Source organism: Rhinolophus ferrumequinum, chromosome 8 (assembly GCF_004115265.2).
Source record: "Rhinolophus ferrumequinum isolate MPI-CBG mRhiFer1 chromosome 8, mRhiFer1_v1.p, whole genome shotgun sequence".
NCBI lineage: Eukaryota > Metazoa > Chordata > Mammalia > Chiroptera > Rhinolophidae > Rhinolophus > Rhinolophus ferrumequinum.
The window spans coordinates 41075513-41082478 of record NC_046291.1 but is presented as its reverse complement, the minus strand read 5'-3'; the positions used below and the strand labels follow the sequence as shown (position 1 = coordinate 41082478).

The 6966-nt window shown below is 38.6% G+C and overlaps 1 pseudogene; it reads left to right on the top strand.

Annotated features, from left to right (window-relative positions):
* The first annotated feature begins 2854 nt into the window (after positions 1-2854).
* On the top strand, positions 2855-3573 carry LOC117025519 (60S ribosomal protein L7-like 1; annotated as a pseudogene).
* The last annotated feature ends 3393 nt before the right edge of the window (positions 3574-6966 follow it).

Sequence of the window (6966 nt, the reverse complement as noted above, 5' to 3'; positions counted from 1 at the left end):
TTACTTCGTTAGTGATAATATCTTCTCATTTGAAACCATATATGTAATTTAAAGTAATTTTGCATTTTTAAAATGAATCTATTCAAGTGAAACCTAAAGGGAAATAGATGAGTTGAAAAGCTTCATCCAAAGTGATTCACTTCTTGCCTTTTTAAAAACAGTGAATATTTGTGCATGTGTATTTGTGAATACAATTTACCGAGCACATTCACTTTCATTTGTTCATTAAGCTTTTAATGAACATTCATTAATAAATATTTATTGACCACTTAGTGGTCAGCTACAGAGATGCTTCAAAGAAATAATAGTATTTTGGAGGCACTCTCCTCATTGTCACAATCTCTAGACATATATAAATCCTCTTTGTAGCGAAGATTGATATTCGAGTTCCAAGTGGATGAAAATTCATGAAATAATAGCAAAATTGTACCTTTAATTTGATATTCCTTAAATTGACCATGTTCTTCATCTTCAAAAAATAAAGTAGGTCAGAAAGTTATTGTTATTCTCACTAAAAAGAAAGAAAATAAAAAGGAAAAGAAGTTACTTTGTTGAGTAATTATTTTAGGCTAGGTTCTTTACAGATGTATCATTCAATTCTCCCCACATTTGTGGGAGGTATATATTCTTCACATTTCACAGATGAGAAATAGATGTTGAGTATTATTTAAGTAACTTGCCAAAAGTTACAAAGTTGGAATTTATTGGAACTAGAAAGTGAATCTTTTTTCCCATGATACAGACTTTCCTTTTTTTTTGGAATGTCTTTGTATATAAATGCAAATATGAAAGAAATGACAATAATAAAGGATAGAAGCAGAGTGACATCAACATCATGGAGGCAATATGTTTCTTTTTAACAACAAATTAGAGATCCATCCATGAACAGAAGCACCTTTTTGGGACTTGTGGAATCCAGCACCATATGCCTGCAGACCTGGATGAATTCTTGCCCACCTGTGGATCCGGTAATAGGCAGACAGAACGCTGTATAGGCTGCAGAACCAGTAGTCAGCGAACCTACCACAACCTCTCTTGTGATAGTTGGGGGAAAAAACCTGGAGAGTACTAACCTGGGCAGATACCCTCAGATGAGAAAGAATTTGCAGAAGTCCAGCCTTCCTAGGGGGAGATTCCAACACATCATTGGAGGGAAAAAAAAAAAAAAAAACAGAGTTTGGTCACAATGGAGATAATAAAAGGAATTTTCCCTGCACTGTCCCTCCCCACGTCTAGGGCTATGAGCTCTCCCTTGAGGGAGACAGAGAGTGCTGAGTGCCCATCTATCTCAGTTATATGGGATGAGCCTGGAAAAGCCCATTTTTCTCCAGCAGTACCCAGTACTAATGCAGGACCTCTGTGAATGGGAGAGGGAAGGAAATCAGGAAAGAGGCAGATAAGAATATCAAAGAACATTAAAGGGACATGGTTCCTGATGAATAAGGACTTTAGCAGGAAGTTGCCCACAGCTTCTTGGTGTACTTCCCTTGAAATTGTACCTCACTGGAGGATCTCCCCTCTGGGCCCAAAGGCACTCTAACACCCTGGGTGCTAAACCCAAACTTTCCCCCCACTCTGTGTATGCTCCAGAGTGCAGCAGCCAAAGCAAATTTGGTAAATGGAATACTATCAGAAAAAAAGTACAGGATCTGTGGGTAGGGGAGAAACTACAAACATGAGCTACCATGTTACCTTCTGAAAAATCCAGAAGGCAGAGGAAAACCCAGTTATGACTGTGCCAATGAACAGTATTCCCAATCTGAAAGCAATTAGTAAAGATTTAAGGAGGTGTCTGATATGTCAAATGCAAAAGCGCCAATGCAGATTTACAAGGAACATGAAAAATCAAGGAAGGAAATCATCACAAAAAGATAATAACTCTCCCATAACTGAGTTCAAAGGCATGGAATTTTGAGATCTAGCTGATAAAGAACTCAAAATAGCTATTTTGAATCAACTCATTGAGCTACAAGGAAACTCAGAACAAATCAATAAAGTCAGGAAATAAATACATGGCCAAAATAAGATTTTGACCAAAGAGACAGAAACCATAAAGAACCAAACAGAAATTCTGGAGCTGAAGAATTCAATGAATAAAATAAAAATCAACAGAGAGTATCTGCAATAAAGTAGAGCAAATGGGAGACAGAATAAGTGAACTACAGAACAGGAATTTGGACATAACCCAGTTAGAGCAGAACAAAGGGAAAAAAAAAAAGAAAATGAAAAAGACCAAAGAAAGTGTACATGATGTATGGGATTTCATTAAAAATACTACTAGAGTAATTGGGATTCTGGAAGGAGAAGGGAGGGAGAAAGGGGCAGAAAGTTTATTTAAAAAAATGATAGCTGAGGAAGTCCCAAATTTGGCGAGAGACAGATCACCCTATTATATCAATGCAAAACGGACTTTTTCAAGACATAATGAAGCAGTAAAAAAATCAAAGATAAGTAGAGGTCCTAAAAATAGCCAGAGAGAAATATATTAAGATCTATAAAGGATCCCTCAATAGGCTATGAGCGAATTTCTAAATAGAAACCCACAGCCAGGAGAGACTGGAATGACATAAGCAAAGAAAAAATTGCCAGCCAAGAATTCTCTACCCAGCATACTGTTTCCCTGAAAATAAGACCTAATTGGAAAATAAGCCCTAGCATGATTTTTCAGTATGACATCCCCTAAACATCAGCCCTAATGCGTCTTTTGGAGCAAAACTTAACATAAGATTAGGATTCCGTCTTATTTTGGGGGAAACATGGTAGTTATCCTTCAGATAGAAAGGAGAAATAGACTTTTTCCAAAAAACAAACAAAAACTGAAGGAGTTTATCACCATTAAACCTACCTTGCTATTGGAAAGATGGCAGAGGAAGAGCAAAGAAAAAAGATACCTTTGGTTCCAGAAAATCTCCTAAAAAAGAGAAAGGATTATCAGGCCATCAAATCTACCCAGGCAAAGCAAGCACTTTTGGAAAAGGAAAGGAAAGGAAAAGAGCTCAGGTTTAAGCGACTAGAATGGTTCCTACACCATGCCCGGAGGCAACAGCGTAACAAGGTGTGTCTCAGAGGACTAGAAATGAAACCTTGTGGTTTGGAAGTGCCAGATGAACATTCCTTGGCCTTTGTAGTATACATCCAAAGGATTAATGGGGTGAGTTTAATGGTGCAGGGACCATTGCAAAGCTTCGCCTGAAGATTTTCAGGGGTGTTTTTTTCCCAAAGTGACCCCCCGAAACCATAAAAACGCTTATGGGACCTGGCAATTTCCAAATCTGAAGTCTGTCCAGGAACTCATCTTGAAACGTGGACAAACCAAAGTCAAGAATAAAGTCATGCTTTTGACAGACAACACAGTGATTGAAGAGCACTTGGGGAAGGTTAGTGTCATTTGCTTGGAAGACCTCATTCATGGAATTGTCTTCCCAGGGAAGAATTTCCAGCTGATCTCAGGGTTCTGGTGCCCTTTCTGTCTCTCAGTGGCCCACCACACTGCAAATAACAGAGTGGGCTTCCTCAAAGAAGTGGGCTCACCTGGCTAAATGCCTCAATCAACTCATCTGGCAGCTGAACTAAACCCAGAATATCTGAAAGCACAGTGCATTGGAAGCATGTGTCATGTGTGTTTGCTTTTTGGAATTATTATCCAGTATCCACAAAGAAGATTATTTTCTGCTGTCTTCAGGAACTGGAGGGGAAGGGTCAGAGAAAAGACGGCCATATTCCTGGTAGGGACTTCTCATCATAGCCCAATTCCAAAGGAAAAGTCCCAGCGTTTTACACATTGGCTGCTGCTGCTACCTCTGAAATCAGCAAAGGACTCATGCCATGGAGGAGGGGTCTTGTTCCGTCACATCTTTATGCAGGGGTTTAATGTTGGTGAATGAATACCCAAGCATGAATACAGGGAGGCAGTGAGCCAAGCCCAGGGGCATACTTGAATCTGGGGTTTCCTAAGGCCTTGTTTTGTAAAGAACTTGAAATACAGTTAGAAGAGTGCAAAACCAGTGCTCAGTTGTCTCTGCTATGAATCTATGTTCTAACTTTTCCATGACAACTTTGCAAGTTCTCAGGAATGGCTAGCTGTAAGTATATCTGGTGGCTTCCTCATCTTAGCCTGCACTGGGCTTAGTCCTTTTCTCTAGCTCGGGATTTTAACTTATTCTTGGATCTGTGAGAAGGGAAGGACCCTTTCCCCAGGAAAACATGCACATACTCAAATTTTTGCTTGGAAGTTTAGTGTGTTTGTAGACTCTTCTCAGGGACCCATGCACTTTTTATGTGATGAAGTCCTGCACTATCAGGATGGGTTCCCAGCTTGATCTTGCAAATCTGGTTCCATGTCTTGTGGAAGACCAAAGCACCAAAAAACCTTTTCCCCTACAAACCAGTGGGTGTTTCCTCTTAAGAACACAGTGGTAGAGTGTGAGTACCTGTGCCATCTTTAATCCCCCACCATTTCTGCTGGGCTTCAGGATGGAATTTTCTGGTTTCCCCAGTGGTCAGTCCTCTGCTTAGAAAACCCAAATCAGGGAAGAGTAGACCGTTTTCTTGGTTTGGCATGGATGAAATTAGCACTGTTTGGTCTTTTAGGCCCTGGCAAGCTTAGTTGGAACCCTTCCTTGTGTGTTTTAAACTCAGCTCCTCCAGAAGTATTGCTCTCTACTCTGCTGGTAATGACATTGTAGACCAACACTCGGGCTCCTGGGGACATTAGACCTGAAAAGGGTCCAATCCGGCTGGTGTTTATATCCAGTGTCCACCCCTAGGTGGGTCTTTCTTCTGCTCCTGTCACTCAGTTGCCTCAACCTGCTATCTCAGCAGTGGGTGAGGGTGTACCAGGCCTAAGTTAAGTCTTGAAAACATATTTAGCCATCGTGTCCCCTGGTCCCTTAAGATTATTGTTGCTGCATGTTTGGCTCATGGGGCACTCAGACATTGCTGTGAGATTGAGTTAGTGGTATGACAGTGCTTTAAAATGTGCCAGGTTATGAGGTAATTAATTAGGTTTGTTGGCTCAAGAGTTACCCTGTTAGGAATACGTGTTACCCTTATACTGTAAAGCATTGTAAAATCAGATTACTTTAAAGTGATGTGTCAGAAAGTCATGGGAGAAGAGCAGTTGTATGGAAGCCTAGGGTTTATATCCCAGATCTATCTTATACTAAATATGGAGTATTTCTACTGTTGCTTAAATAATAGGGCTAATATAGTCTAGCCTGTCTTCCTGACATAGTTATTAAAAGGATTAAGCAAAATAATAGTTTTTAAATTGGAATTCTATATAAATAAATAAGAGGTTATAAAAAAAAAAAGCTACCTTGCAAGAAATACTGAAAGGAGTTCTTCAAGCTGAAATGAAAAGAAACTGATTGGTGACATGAAAACATATGAAAGTGTACCACACATTAGTAAAGGTAAATATACAGTCAAACATAGAAAATTCTAAAAGAATGGTGTATTAACCATTTAATTATAGTATTTAAGTTAAAGGGGAAGAGTATTAAAAAACTTATAGCTATATAATTTGTTATCAAATACACAATAGAAAAAGAGGTAAATAAATGACATAAAAATTATAAAAGGGGGAGTAAAAGCATGAAAATTTGTCAGACATAAAAGTTAAGCTGCTATCAGCTTAAAATAGCTGTTTTGTTTATGAGATATTTTATATAAGCCTCATGGTAACCACAAAGCAAAAATGTAAAATAGATTTATAAAAGATAAAGAAAGGGGAAACAACATACCACTATGGAAAATTACCAATTTACAATGTTGGGGAGAAACAGAGAAAAAGAAACCATGGAGATAAAAAAACAACAAAAAAACAACAAAAAATAACAAAACAGAAAGTAATTAATAAGATAGCATGAATAAGTCCTTCCATATCAGTAATAATCCTAAGTGAAAATAAATTGAACTCACCAATCCAAAGGCCGGTGCCATCTTAATGCTTTCCCTCTGCCTCACCCTAGGTCACTGATATCTGCCAGAAAGGAGCATGTGAACAAGCATAGTGCCCCAGTTACTGTGGCTGCTATCTAGGAGACACTTCTTGATCACCAGCTGTCAGCCAGGGGATGCCCCTTGATCACCTGGCTTTGGTGGCCAGCAGGGCTTCTGTTCGTGAGTCCCATAGGATTGTAACAAATAGAGAAACAGTTCTGAACAGGCTATCTCCTTAGGGCTCAGCACAGAGGCAGAAGACAGAAGCACAAGCCTACTCTTTCTGTGAAAGAGGCCTTTTAGCTTATGTTCGTGGCTGAGGCCTGAGGGGAAAGGTTCTCATCCAACCAGAGCAGCAAAAAGAAAAAAGTGCATAAGAGTGAATATAGCTTAAGGAACTTACAGGACAGCATCAAGTGGACCAACATTCACATTATTGGGGTTCCAGAGGGAGAAGAGAGAGAGAAAATGGAAGAAAACGTACTTGAAGAAATAATGGCTGAAAACATCCCTAACCTGGGAAATAAAACAGACATCTAGATTCAGGAAGTTCAGGGAATTCCAAATAAGATGAACTCAAAGAGACTTATACCAAGACACATTTTAATCAAATTGTCAAAAGGTAAAGACAAAGAAAGAATCTTAAAAGCAGCAAGAGAAAAACAACTTGTTACGTACAAGAGAACCCCCATAAGATTTATCAGCAGATTTTTCAGCAGAAACTTTAGAACCCAGAAGGAAGTGTCACAATATATTCAAGGTGCTGACAGAAAAACAACAACAAAAAATAACAAACAACTGAGAATACTGAACATGGAAAAGTTGTCCTTCAGAATTAAAAAAAAAAAAAAAAAAAAAAAAGCTTTCCAGATAATAAAAAAACGAAGAGATTCGATCTTAATTATTTGCACTACAAAAAAGAAATGATATCTATGTGATATAATAGAGGTATTAGCTAATACTATGGTGGCAATCATATTGCAATATATAAACATGTCAAATCAATATGTTGTACACTTTAAA